Genomic DNA, 15,133 nt, shown 5'->3' on the forward strand with positions numbered 1-15,133 from the left:
TAATCTTGCCATAAAAAGGTCTAAAGTAATATCAGTGTCACAATTTTAAGGATTATACATTGCTATCATGGGCCTGTCTGAAAATTCTGGAATTGCTTCTTTTAGCTAAATAACTGTGATGGAATTACAATAGAAGTTCAGCTCAACTATTGAGTTTTTAATGGCTGAGAGCTACTCTGGGAAAAAAAATGCATCTGCAACTGCCTTGGCTGCTCAACAATCTGTGAGTTTATTACTTTGGGCTAAGAAATATTGCAGACTACTTGGAGAAATTAATCATTTGATAATTAAAGAAAGGACAATATATCCCCTAACCTTTATAAATATTATTTAAGGAGAAAAACAGCAAATGAAAGCACAGAATTTATTTTTCCCATCTTAAAATCGTGAATTGAAATATTTTTCTGGGAAAAAAAATCTGCATTTGGACTCATCACAATTCTTTTCCAACAGAACTATGGCAAATGCTCTTAGATAGCAGCTAAAATAAAAATCAGATTGCAAATGTGATTTCAGTTGTGTTTAAGGGGAATTGATTACTACTCAATTCCTGAGACTGAAAAAATCATTGGTTTGCAATTCCAGTCTCCTTTGCCTTTTGCTTATCTGAACGATGGACTGGAATGCCTTTTAAAGTATTGAACAGCCTTTTTATCAAAGTCTCTGGAAAGTCACTATCTTTATTCATTCTCTGATATAATTCAAATTAGGAGGCTAAATTTTCAAAAATGATAGGTTTGATTCTTATTTTCTTTTTCCCCTCAAGCTTGTTTTAATCAGCTTTAATATATTTGAGTGATAGAGTACCTTCCGGTTCAAGTAGGAATTCAGGCTCTTAGTATTTTTTTAAAAATAAAATTTAACATCAGTAGAAACAGAAAGTATTTTGATTCTTATCAAGGAAATGAACTGGAGTGAAAAAAAAATCCAGGTAACTAAAGGCCTGAGGTTCAATAAAATTAGTGTTTTTGAAACAGCCACAAAATCAGAAAAGGCAAATTCTGTGCTTATGGGCTCAATTAAAATGAGACATTTATACAAATAGCAAGATGGAATGAGGGAATAACAGCATTCCAGAGATCCAGAGGGATGCAAAGAGCGGGAATAATTCTCATTTATTCTGAAAATCTCTGGCAGTGGGAAAGGGCCACTTTTCTGCTTTAACCTGTGCACTTGGAGATTGCTTCATTTTGTCTGAGGGGATAAAGTTAAGGAGCTGAGGATGAAAATGTAACCTTCACAAAATTTTATTTTGATAAACACCTCAGTTTATCTTTCTATGGCAGGCTGATAAGGAAAATTAACATAGTTCAGCAGAGTGCAGGTCAGTGAATGTGCTCATGCAGTGAAAAATGAAAGAGTTTCCTCACAAAGTCTCTGCTTTCCCAGGGCTAGTGCCAAGAATAAAAATAATAATAAATTCTTCAGTCTGAGAATTTAATTAAGGAAAAAGGTTACATTTATCTGGAAAGCACCTAGGTAAAGAAAAAGCATAAAAACTTTTGTATTAATAGCAAAGGAACAGGGGGGCATCGTGGCCAGCAGAATATGCAACAGTAACTTGGATTTGGGATGGAGAGTTTCCAGAAGGAAGTTAATAATTGTATTAATATTGGAACAGTAAATTCAATTTCAGGCATTCTGAAGCAGCAATGAATTTATGCTGCATTTAATATTAATAAAAGCAATAGGCAAGAAAGAGGACAAATATAACTCCAAAAGAAAATACTGAAAACATTTTAGCTCCACAGCTGAAGGTGGCAGACATTAGGTCACAGAGAAAAGGAAGAGTCCATCCAGTGACATCACATCTGGAGAAATATGGGAATTCAGGTGATTTTCCAGACAAAAAACCTGCATTACTCCCAGCAGAGAGATAATTTCATTTGTTTGGTTCCCAAGATGCAGCAGAAAATGTTCAAAGCAACAGAAGTCTGTTATGTTTGTAAAATACCCAAATTCTGCCATGCAGCCAAACCCAACCGGGCTCCACATCCTCTGAGAAAATTCTGGATTCCACAGCAAATTGTGAATATTCACAGACTGTGAATATCACACAAAATTCTGAAAATAACTTCAGTTTCTTACCTGATTTTTCTGTCCTCTCACGCACAAAGGAGGAAGATCAAATATTGCATTTATTTTAATCAGGACTGGAGTATCTTTTGAGATCCATTTACAGGAATTTAAATAGTTCTGAGGGAAGATATGCTGCATTTCCTGATTAAAAATAGTGGCCAAATTCTGCTGGCTGGTGGAATTCCATTGTACTTCAGGATCTTACCCAGATTTTCTGTCTAGAAGAAGAGATTTTGACCAAACCTTGCACAGCAGCCATAAAAAACCCTTACAAGTCTCTCTTCAACTTTTGTACCACTGAGAAACCCAAACAAACAAAAATCCCCAAACATTCCCCCTCCAAAAGAGAAAGGAAACAACAAAACAAAAGCAACCACAACCAAACCAAACCCTCTGAAGTTTTATACTTGCATCTGTGCTTGTGCTGGGGAATTCCTGTGGATGGTACAGACAGAAGATTAAAAAAATGCAATTAATGACATGAAGGTGCACTAACATTTCAGCTGACATTTCATACATGATTTATGCTCTGCCTACTGCTCAGATGATGGATCAGTCAAACTACCTTAGCCTGAAGCATAAAAAAGTGAAAATGCTGTATGTCCTCTGGCTTAGAGCTTTCCCTGGGGTGGCTTTGAAAGTGTTTTCTGCACTTGGAAAAAAAAAGTTAAAAGTGGGGAAAAAAAGTAGCTTATATAAAGACAGAATTAAAAAAAACCAACCAACTAAACAAACAAACAAAACAAAAACCCAACAACAATAACAAAAAAAAAGCCACAAAAAAACCCCAAAAAAACCAAAAAAACCCCCACTCCAAAATAAAAAACAACACCCCAAAAAAACCAAAATAAAACCCAAACCCACAAAGCAGGAGCATTTTATTTTTTGTAAATGTTGTGTAAACTTATTGAAAGAATTGTATTTGAAATAAAGGCCCCTGAACTCCAAGTCAAGGTAAGCAGCAGTTTTATCTCTAAACATGAACACAAGTCTATTGTGGTGGGATTGTTTAAATGCCATGGGTTTGATCTTGCTTAACTATTTTTCAGACTTTAGGGTATTGATTTGAAAATAGAAGAAAAACCAGCTTATTTTTGGTAGGGAAATGTATTGATCCAAGTCAGAGACCAGCAAACCTCAGCTTGACCTGCTGAAATTATCAGACAGAAAAAGGACTTGGGAAAAACAGAAAAAGAGGATGCAGAGAGAAAGATGGGAAAAGCCATATTAGCAAAAAGCTTTTTCTGGTCCTTCTGGGAGTAAAGTTTTCTAAACTTCCATGGTGCCAAGCAGCAGCGACGCCAGGTGAGGGCATTGTTGGGGTTAGAGGAGACAAAGCTTTCATCCTCCCAAGGCACTGCCCCAACAGGGCCTGCAGTGAAAAACCCGGGTTTTTTTAGTTCCAGGTAAAAAGAGAAACTCACTGGGCTGAGGAGGCTTCTACCAACTCATCCAAGCCAAAACTCTGACTTGTTAAACCAAGAGAGTGGGAAATGTCTGCATTTACTGCTGGAAGGAATGCTGGGGAGAGCCCTTCTGCACGTCCAGTGGTCTCACAGTTCCGTGGAGAAGATCTGGGTCAGGCAGAGACTTTTCCCAGTTAGATCAAAGGTAAAAACAGCAGAAAAAAAGAGGGGAGGAAAGGAAAGAAGAAGAAGGAAAAAAGGAAAAACAAACCCTGAAGCAATGGACAACATGTCAACAGAACTGCTGAATGCATCAGGTAAGAATCAGTCACTTTTTACCTCAGAATCTCCAAGAGTCTGGGTCCATTCAGCAAAGCATTGGTATAATGCAATTTAATGCGATTTTTGGGGCAAAGATATGTTACAGTCCCTTGGTATAAAAGGCTTCTATGGCATCTGTGACAGCAAAAAATGCAGAGGGAGGAATTCTGCAATTCTGTGCAGTGAACTTTGTGTCTTGTGAGCAAACAAGGAAGAGATCTTTGTTACCAGATGAGTTATTTCTATTCATTTCTATGTGGTGTAACTTTAATTAGAACGAGAGGTTTTTTAATGAATTTAAAGATTGACTGTACAGAGCAGGATATTTTTTTTACTTTTATCAAATGCAGATGTGGGGTTTTTTTAGTTTGTTTGGGAATTTGGTTTGGTTTTCTTGTTTTGGTTTGGTTTTTTGCTGTTGTGTGTTTGGTGTGGTTTTGGAGTTTTATTTTTTTTTGTTTGTTTTGTTTGGCTTTGGGGTCCTTTTTTTGTCTGTTTGGTTTGATTTGCTGTTGTTGTTTGTTACAGGTTTTTTCATTTCAGCTTAGAAAGAAAATATAGGGGAATAAACACATTCCTATCAAAGGAAGCCATATATTAGCCTCCATTACGACCATCACAAAGGGCTCTTGACCCTAATTTCTAGAGAAATTAGGAAAGAATAAAGGAAAAAAAAATTACTCTCTATTTCTCTGCATTCCTATAGATATATGTGTCACCAATGAAGACTTACATTCACAGTAGGCAACTGGGTAGAAAATAATGATCACTGGAACATCAACTGCTCACTTGGCTTGTGCAGATCCTGTTATTTCAAATCAGCTGAGCAATTTTACACATGCACTGATAATAATTTACATTTGTGCAAACAGGCAAGACATTTCCTCCCAAGCCATGGACTAAATGCAAGACAATGACAAAAGAAAGGATTTAATGGAGTGTTTTAGGGAAAACCTGACTTCTCTGTTAGTTGTGTAAGTACAGTGTTGCTCTCAGGATTATCTGAGATCTGAGCAAATATGACAAAGGGAGTTGTGCAATCATTGCTCTCCAGCACTATTTACCCAATTTTAAGGCTCAGTTTTGCTCGTTTGGCTGAGCAGTCACATCCTGGGGAATGACTGCATTATCCCCTCTCCAGAAGCCATCACCTATCAAACAACTGCATTAATAAATTATAGAGATCCTGGATAACAATTCCAAATCAAAGCCCATTGATCTGAGCCACCTCCATGGCGAATTCAACAAAGCAATTTCCTTTGCAACCATGGCAAGGTGTTCTGTGCCAGTGCTGTGGGTAATCACTCATTAATGATGGCTCTCCTCTGCTGGAATGGAAACAGGCTGGGATGGTAGCACAGAGATGGCTTTGGTTTGTTTCGTTTGCTTTTTTAAAATATAAATGCTGGAATTATTCCAAATTACATAGCTGGAGAAATGCCAGCAAAAGGAATGCCTGGCAATGGGCCTGCTTGTCCCATTTCCCCCTCTATATTCATATAATGGTGAAATTTTGAACTCTGATTTGTAAATTTGGGGTTTTTTTCCTTCATATGTAAAGCAGAACAGGCTCCCCTCTGGTCTGAAGACAATCTAATGTTTTACAAAACCACTTTTAGCCCAATCCCCATATCAATTGTTACGATCTATAAAAACAAGAATACCTCCTTACCTTTGGAAGAGTTTAATTAGGAGGAAATGTTACATTTAAAAAAGATAATATATAATTAATAACTTCAGCAAAGGTGGACAAAGAAGAAAGAGATTGCAGGCTTTTCACATCCTCAAAAGCATTTAATTCTCTATTCATCTAAAATTAACAATCAAACTGTGTAGCAGAAAAGAGTTAGAAAAGCTCAAATTATATCACTGACTGTATTTTTTTTCTCTCATTCTTCAATGAAAAATTGTTCCACTGGCTGTCTCTGGCTTCTTGCTGCCTGAATTATATTTTTAATTAAGAGCTGCACTGTCATGCCTAAGAAATTTGTTTGTCAAGGAATCTTTTCTAAGCATGTTGACAAAGAACAAGTTATTAATGCATACAAAATTTATAAATTTGAGATTTGGGAAAGTATTTAGAGGGGAAAAAACATGAACAAAGAATTGTTTTCCCTCAAATAAACACTCCAAAAGTTCAGGTTGTAGACTTAGAAAATATTCTGTAGAACCACAAATGTCTTTTGGGATCCCAACAGGTGACAGGGGAGGATTCACAGTGAGGACAAAACCCAGGCATTGTGGTGATTTCTCAGCTTTCCTGTCTAGCAGACCTTGCATATAATTGTGGCAATGTCTCAGCAGCAATTCTCTTGGTTTTTGAGCTAATTTGCTGGAGGAATAAATATGCAAGCAGAGTTTCTTCACACTGTTCTGAGCAAAGACCCTGAAGGTGTTTGTTCTTGGTACAGATTGAGTGAATCTAACCAGGAAAAATAAATGAAACAGAGAAATTATGGCTGAGCCTGGTGTTTAAAGTGACATCCAGGTTGTGGAGCCCTGAAAAGAGCAAATCTGCTTCTCTCACTCGTGATCCAAGGCTGGCAGGAGCTGTGGCTGCAGAGAACAGAGAGATCATCTGGAACAGAACCTGCATTGTGTTACTGCCACACTGCCAGCCTGAGATCAGGCAAGTTCCTCCTGGCTCCTTGTGGAGGCAAAGCTGAAGGCAAGCTTAGCCAAAACTTTATGATTTGATAAGTTTAAAAAATGATTGGATTTTTTTTGAGACTTTTTAAAGCAACCTTCCTCACAGGAAATCAGCAGTTCTGTGATGGTGGGTTTTCCCCCAGTACCCGGACTTTTTTCTGTTCTGGAAATTCAGAGCATTGATTTGAAGGCAAAAAATTCCAGTTTTCTGAAAATAGCGAAAGCTTTTGTCCTCGGTGTCTTTGGTTTCTTACTTTCTTATCTGTGGAATGGAAATAGTAGCCCTCCATCTCCAAGGAGCAGGATGAGAGGGTATAAATCAAATGAATGTTTGAGAGCCACCCCTGCATTGTGTTGAGGAGAGCCTCTCACAGACAATGCAGTGATGAACAGCTCCTTCCCCACACCAGAGCCCTGGGGGACCCAGCAAGCCAGGCAGACAAACAGCAATTAACAGTAAGAATTAAATGAAATATTGAACCTCTGCTCATTGGGTGAATTACATTATCTTGGTGTCCAAGACAAAGCCCAGGTTCTGAGTTAAAAATTGCAGGCGTGTGTGCAATGCATGGGGGAAGAATCCACTCACACAAGGGAGCCCAAACAAGGCTCTACTGGAAACATTCATTTTGCTGGGTAATAACTTTTAAGTGTATGCCTTTGCCACCTTTAATTATATATTGCTCTTTTTTTTTCTTTTTTTTTTTCCTGGGCATATTTAATCCAAAGTTACAATTACCTTTGGTGATCACACACAATAAATTTTTTTGTCTGGAGTTTAAGCAGTACCGGGTGCTGCCCGACACCCGAGATCATCTCGCATTTGTTTCATTCTTATTCTCCCTCAGAACAACACCAGCAGTAAACAATTCCAGCTTAATTACCCAAAATGTGTTTGCACTGCAAATAGACTCCTCTGCACTCCCATTTTTCCTGTGCTGCCACCAGCCCTGAGCAGGGAGCAGCAGAAACAATTGATGGGAGTGGGGCTGGCTCCAACCGGAGACAATGGGTGTCACCCTGATATTTTCTGAAAAATCCCTTTGCCAGGATTTCTTCCCCTGGGAAGATGAGAAGCCTCAGCTTCTCCCTGTTTTGCTGCTCTGGAATGTGATCTGGAGAATTGTTTACCCAGCATGTGAATTGTTTTTAATTAATGACCAATCACAGTCCAGCTGTGTCAGACTCTGGTCAGTCACAGGTTTTTATTATAATTCTATTATCATTCATGTGGCCTTCTGGGGTCTCCTTTCTCTTTCTTCAGTATAGTTTTAGAATAGAATATAATATATATTATATATATATTATAGGTATATCTCATATCTTATATAATAGATAATAGATAATATTATTATATATTATCTATCATATATAATATGTACATAATAGATATTATATAATTAATATATAATAATTAATATATAATATATAATATATAATATATAATATATAATATATAATATATAATATATAATATATAATGTATTATATAATGTATAATAAATCTGCCTTCTGAGAACTTGGAGTCAAATTCTCATCTCTCACCTCATCCTGGGGACCCAACACCACAACAAATGAGCAGAGACCCTGCCATTTGTGGGAGATGCTGCTCTCTCCAACAAAGGCAATTTCTGCTGCCCCAGAACTGGAATAAAGCTGGGAATGAACTGGGATAAATAGAACTGGGATAAAGTAATGGTGTAATAGTAATAATGTAAATAATTATTAGAACTGTAATAAAGCTGGGAATCTCCTTGGAAGATGCACCCTGGGATGTTCTGGAGAGCCTCTCACACAGCACAGCAGCACATGGTTCTGCACAGACAAACTGAGCCCACAGTGTTTGACACCACTTAAATCCTCACCTCACCTCAGATGCCCAGGGTTTATGCTGGAAGCTCAGCTCATCTCTCACCTCACTCTTGCAGAGTGGAATTAATCTTCCACGAAATCAAAGCAGGGATAGAAACTTTGCAGTGACATTTGCAGTCCTTCAGAGCTGTGTGGGCACTGCCAGCTCTGCCAGTGCTGGAATCTGGAATGCAGAGAGCTCTCAGAACTTTGGGCCCAGAATTAAACCCAGGATTTGATCGGAAACCTTGGAAAAGGCTCCCAAACTTAGGAGCCAGAAAAGAGAATGTGGGTTTATGGTTTATAGCAGAGACACATAAGCTAAGGAAAGGAAAGTTTAGCGTTTAAGATATAGAAAAAATAGAAGTAGTTACAAAGGTAACAAGAAGTTTAGCATGCAGTGTTGTAGGTTTGTGTGCCATAACATGATTGGCTAAGAAGCTTACACTGTAACATGGGTCCATAAGACAAAATATTGAAGGATTGGGTCAAAAGCATAAATATCCTTGTTGGCAGTGTTTTATTGGTCAATAACTCCCTAAAAGGTCTTGTAACTGAGGGTCTTGTGACCTTCTGAGCCATGCAGTGAAGATGTGAGCCTAACTCACCCTTCCTGCCTTAAGAAAAATAAATCCCATCATCAAAACCAATGCAGAGGCCCCATCTCAAATTCCTTCAAACCCCTCCCAGCCAGCAGGACCTGGTGGGGTTTCCTCGGGGCTGTTTTGCTGTGGGAGGCTCTGGCCAAACCCAAGCACTCCAATCACATCCCCCTTGCCCTCAGCCTGCCTGCAGCCCTTGCTAGGGAAGGGAATTCCAGGGAGGCAGGAAAGCTGAGCCAGAGGAGCACGGGGGGATTTTGGTGTTGGGCAGCTCGGGGTGGTTGGTGTGCCTGTCCTCCTCAACGTTTCAGCTCAAGTGTTTATTCTGAGATAAAATAAAATATAGTTATTATTTTAATTTCTCTGACAAGCATAAAGATTTTAATCATAACATTAGATAATATTATGAAAGCATAGGAGGAATCTTTTTTAATGAATGCCCTAAAGTGCAGTTCATTCTTCTGTAGCACATCACAGGGAGAGCTTGTCATTTTAGCATGGAGCTTGTGAGGAACAAAACCCTGCCTGGTGTCAGCCCAGCTAACCCAGGCAGGGTCTGACAACACTTTTTCCTCTTGTCCATACAGGTTACAAACGGCCTACATTAAGTGAAATGCAATTAAATGAAATAATTTCACAATGAAATAAATGAACAGGAATAAATAAACAATGAAATCAATAAACAGAAGGGGTGGTGTGTGGAGGTGGATGGCTGATTCAGAGTTTTCCACACAAACCCAGCTAAAGCAAAGCTCCTGGCACTGCTAAGCTCAGAGTCAGCCCAGGACAGAGGCAGGAATTGCACAGCAGAGGTGTGGAAGGGACTGCTGCATCCACAGGGAAATTGTCATCCAGGAGCTGTAAATAAGGAACATTTCACCTCAGCAGCAAAGTCAGATATTGATCCTGCTTAGTCAGCACGACAATTTAAATATTCACCAATAAAACGACAGGGGTATAAATAAAACACATTCCAAAGCTGGAAGGGAATTTAGCATTAAGGAAAAAATCCAGATAGTATCCTTGGGAGGGGTGAAATTTAACTTACTGGAAACAGATGTACCAGTAAAGGAGTTTGGTTTTTAATTATAAAACTTATAATGGCATGTTTCAGGAACTTCAAATAATTATTGACATTTCCCATCTTTGACACCTGCTGTTTTTTTAGTATTTGAAATTTATCCATTGAAATATGTGCAAACTGTTACCCACAGTAATTCTTATTCCAACTCACCAACTGATCTGCTGCTGACCAAAAGCCAGTTTAATCCATGCAGGGATAATCTGTGGGCTCTCTTAAAGGGAGGAGCCCTGAGAGGCCCAGGTGAGCTCCTGGCCATGGGGAAGAGCCAAGGTGGCACTGGCAGCAAGTACAGCAGTGATCCTCAGTCACAACCTGGAGGGGAAAAGAAGATTAACTTCTGCAGAATGTGGTGGATCTCAGATCTGCAAAGTGAAGACATTCCTATATACAATTTGAAGATGGTTTGCTGTCACGAATTTAAGTAGTGTGGCTTGATGGTGTAAATTAGTTAAAATCCGTGTCCTGGAAATGTCAGATTATGTACACTCTACACCCTGCAAATCTTGTCACTGCCTGCTTTTCCTCCATCTGATGCAAAGCCTTAAAAATATGGATATGCTGAAAGGCACAGACACATCTTAAAACCTACACAGAACTTCTACCAAACAAGGGTCCCAGAGTCTGGAAGGAAAAACCGGGGCAGGTTTTCTTAATCTGTTTTGATGTTTCTGTATCAACCCAATTAATTCACAAAGGAGGGGCTCACACAGCTCATGTAAGCAACCTGCTCTCTAAACTTCTCCCCCAGAAGGAGCTGCCTCAGGACTGCTTTGGAAGCAGCAATTTTAAGACACTTTGGGTTTTTTTTTACAAATTATATAAGAACACAGGACCATAAATAAGCTCTAGTAAATACTATTTGGAGATTTATTAAATATAATGAATAAGCTGCTTAAGAATTATTTTTTGTCTCCCAGCTGAGTTGAAATGTAGTGATTCTTTCTGACTTCTGCTTTCTTGTGAAGAGCAGCAAAGCAAAGAGGAGCAATTAATACTGTGAGGAGCAGAAATGACAAAAGCTGGCCTTTTGTGAGTTTATGCATCACTCCTGATTTATTCTGCTCCCTCCCATCTACAACCCATCCCTTTTTAATTCCTCAAGCTCCAGCTGCCTCGTTCCCCCTGTCTACTTTTTCCTGCACTCCCATCCTGTTCCACGTGTGCAAACAATTTGGTTTTCTCCTGCTGAGTGGCATCTGCTCTGCTTTAGTTTGCAGCCTCACACACAGGGAGGGTTCAGCTGGCTGCTGCTCCATGGCTCAGGAGGGGCACCAGGATATTTCTGAGCAATCCCTTTGCCAGGATTTTTCTCCTCAGAAGCCTCCTGAGAAATGTAAACAATAATGATCTGATTGCTTGGAATGTGGTCTGGAGGGTGCTCACCAACAGGTGCATCTTTGACTGGTTCCATGTGAATTGTTTTTAATTAATGACCAATCCCAGTCCAGCTGTGTCGGACTCTCTGGTCAGTCATGGGTTTTTATGATCATTCTTGTCCAGCCTTCTGATGTCTCCTTGCTCTTTCTTTAGTGTAGTTTTAGAATATAATAAATAAAACAAAATAAAATATATAATATAATAAATACAATAAATAATACATAATAAATATAATAAAATAAATACAATATAATAATTGTAATATAATATAATATAATATAATATAATATAATATAATATAATATAATATAATATAATATAATATAATATAATATAATATAATATAATATAATCAGCCTTCTAAGAACTTGGAGTCAGATTCTCATCTCTCACCTCGTCCTGGGGACCTGACAACAGCGCAGCACAGGAGAGGCAGCAGCTCCAGACTGGTGGCCAGCAGCACCAACAGCCTTGGGGTCACCTCATGGCTGAGCCAGGCACCCAGACAGGACCCACACCCCAGACCTGGATCTCCTCAAATCTGGCTGAAATTGGCCAACAAACATCAAAGTTTGTGGATTAAAAGGGATGAGGAACAAATACCAGTGATTAGGAAGCTCTGGAAAAGGTTGTAATATATTTAGAAAAAAATCAAGATAAAATGCTGATTCTCTTTTAGACAGAGCACCTCTAGTGACTGACTCACAGTGACATAAACCCACTCAGGCATGTGCTAAAAGAGGATGAAAAGAAAAGCACTCCTTGCTATTTGTTTTCCTGTATTCATTTTCTCCATGATTCTCCACTCTTCCCAGTCACTGAATGGAAAGGAAGCTCCCCCTCCTGCTTCCATCTCAAGGCTGCTTTCAGCCAAGTATTTGAATTTACCCTCAATTCCCTTCCTGTGGTACTCACTTGAGTCACACAAGCAGGACTGGAGCACTCACTGAAAGGTACATTTCCAGCTAAAATATGGCATTCTCCAAGTCAGGATGACATTTCCAGTGGTTCCCTGGGTTGATACTTTGGTCAGAGAGTAGAAACCCTGAAGCCAAATAAAATAAAATATCAGCCCTGAAATAAAAGTAATGAGGTATTTGAAATCTGCAGAACATTTTCCATTGACTTGTAGGTAGCTCAGTGTTTACAAATTCACATTGAGTTGTGTTTTCAGAGAGAATTATAGAGATAATCCATTTTTCTTCATGCTTATATTCTTGATAGGGGTTTTCAACTGAAGTTACAATCAAATCCAATAGACTACCTACCTTATAAAAGCCACTTATTTTCCACATTTTCAGAACTAGGAATTCTGTCTGAATACCAGATGCAAAATCAGTAGAAATGCCTCTTTAATGATTGCCAATTGAGACGTGTTCAAAGTGGTTTCAATCTCTCATCTGCAGCCTGGCTGCTCATTCTGTTTGATACTAGCACTGCATGACTAAAATTTACAGCAGGTTGCTATTCAGTGGAATTCTAGCAGCATTTTATTGCTCTTGAACTCTATCAGAATTAACACCCACTTGTGCTATTAAACTTCAGAGATAGAAACATTATCTTGCCTTAAAGTCAGTGAGAATTAAATAATACACAAACAAACAACCTGTCATTTGAATACTGGAATAACATTTGAATATTTTCCTGCTGGTGAGCAGAGCTAGAAGGATTGTGCTTGGGTTAAAAGCATTTTGGTGCATGCAGGGGGTGACAAGGACTCATTTTCGTGCTGGTCCTCTCTCACTGACTGGGGGCAGGACAGAGAGGTGGAAATTATCCCAGATTTGCTGGGGCTGCCCCTGGATCCCTGGAAGTGTCCCAGGCCAGGCTGGACAGGGCTTGGAGCAGCCTGGGACAGTGGGAGGTGTCCCTGCCATGGCAGGGGTGGCATTGATGTGGTTAATTTGGACTGATGGATTTTCTGCTTCTTTTCATTCTTAGTTCTTGCTTGCTGCACATCCTTAGCAGAGGCACTTTAGGGTAAATGTTCTACCTACATTTATACACTCTTGTGAAATGATGTCTTACAGTTTTCCCATTTGTAAAATATGTGATAAAACTGCTCATATTAAGTATTTTGGAACCTTATTGTTTGAAAGCATTTGTTAATCTTTAGAGGAGCCTTTCTTCCCATCACAGATAACAGATGTAAGGGACAGGAGGCCTTGGTGCTGATCTGGTTTATCTGTAGTGAGCCTCTTTCAAAAACCATTTTTGAGGCTTTAAGGTCTCTCCCATTCCAGGATTCCCTGAAATTTAACTTTTCCTGAATACAAGACACACTTCTCCATTCCACCCAAGGGCAGAGCAGCCAAATTCAGGTGGCCAAGTCCCCCAGGGCAGCGGGGCTGTCCCCCAGGGCTGTCCCGGCAGGGCAGCAATCCCCCAGCAGCAGATTCCCAGATTTCTCCCTCCTGCTTTGGTTTCCCACGCCCACCTCCTCTGCCCAGGGATATCACAACAGAAGCAATCACATATGTGCTCCTCAAAAGTGAATTTTGAAAGAGGCTCACTACAGATAAACCAGATCAGCACCAAGGCCTCCTGTCCCTTACATCTGTTATCTGTGATGGGAAGAAAGGCTCCTCTAAAGATTTACAAATGCTTTCAAACAATAAGGTTCCAAAATACTTATATGAGCAGTTTTATCACATATTTTACAAATGGGAAAACTGTAAGACATCATTTCACAAGAGTGTATAAATGTAGGTAGAACATTTACCCTAAAGTGCCTCTGCTAAGGATGTGCAGCAAGCAAGAACTAAGAATGAAAAGAAGCAGAAAATCCATCAGGTGAAAATAACCACACCAAAGAAAAAATTTATATTAGTCCCCACCAAGTTTCAATTTCTGGAAAAATTGGAACCATCAAACTGAAATAATTGACATTGGTTCAAAAATGTTACTGGAAGGAAAAGCAACAACAACAAAAAAGTGGTTTAGAACTGCCCAAGCATCCAAATTATCTGGGTTCTTTTCCTGTTAGGAAACCTTAAAAATTCTGTTCATTTCCTTTAATTGGTAGTGTCCTCCACAATAAGCAGTAACTGAGATGCTAAAATTGTATAACCTGAATTCCAGAGTCTGTGGAGGGAAGGCACAGGCAGAATATTACCATGGAGTTCTGCTGGGACCCGTGCTCTGTGAACAAATATCCAACAAATCTTTTCTAAATTATTTCCTGCTCCAATGGAAGGCTGTTTCCTGAACCAACATTCCTCATTTCACTACATTCAAGTGGCAATGCCAGAATTCTCCTTTTCTGCAGCAAAAACTACTCCCTTCAAAGGAATAAAATAGGGAAAACAGCAAAGGATTTCCTTTAGCAGAAATTTTTAATGCAAGTGCTAAAAAACACAACCTGTACATCAACACTTCAGCATTAATAGTGGAAACACTTTCTTAATCTGACCTTGAGAATACTCCATTTCTTCAAAGTTAATCAGAAGCAAATGATATTTTGGGAGTTTCTGTAACTTGTGAAAGTTTTTGTACTCAGCCCTTTAAGTAAAATTTTAAAAAAATAAAGACACAGTAACAGAAGAAAACACCTGAAAATATCTCTCAGTGCTTTGCTAAGAACTGTTCTACAGTAAACGAACTGACTGTTTTCTATGTATTTAACAGCTTCCAATTCGATCTGTATCAGTTTTCTCTGTTCTCCAAAGGCAGATTGCTGGGTGGTGTAGAAGGGAGTTAATGAGCTATAAATGCCAAACAGCACCCAAATAAAAGGGATCATTATTAACTCTCAGTGAACAGCT

The 15,133-nt window shown here is 39.1% G+C and overlaps 1 long non-coding RNA gene across 6 annotated transcripts in view; it reads right to left on the bottom strand.

Moving 5' to 3' along the window:
• LOC139597146 (uncharacterized) overlaps window positions 1-15,133 on the bottom strand; it is a 44,316-nt gene that overhangs the window by 12,246 nt on the left and 16,937 nt on the right. For 2 of the 6 annotated variants that reach the window (XR_011681523.1, XR_011681522.1), the window contains exons 2-5: window positions 12,285-12,414; window positions 11,763-11,914; window positions 11,376-11,516; window positions 10,143-10,304 (exon numbers count right to left, since the gene is read on the bottom strand). This is a non-coding gene — a long non-coding RNA (uncharacterized lncRNA). Of the gene's footprint in view, window positions 1-10,142; window positions 10,305-11,375; window positions 11,517-11,762; window positions 11,915-12,284; window positions 12,444-15,133 lie in introns of all 6 variants that reach the window. The other 4 variants (XR_011681524.1, XR_011681526.1, XR_011681525.1 and 1 more) reach the window with 4 other exon arrangements.

The sequence above is a fragment of the Agelaius tricolor genome, unplaced genomic scaffold (genome assembly GCF_023055355.1).
Source record: "Agelaius tricolor isolate 1412-34295 unplaced genomic scaffold, bAgeTri1.0.p SCAF_17, whole genome shotgun sequence".
In the NCBI taxonomy this organism is placed as follows: Eukaryota; Metazoa; Chordata; class Aves; order Passeriformes; family Icteridae; genus Agelaius; species Agelaius tricolor.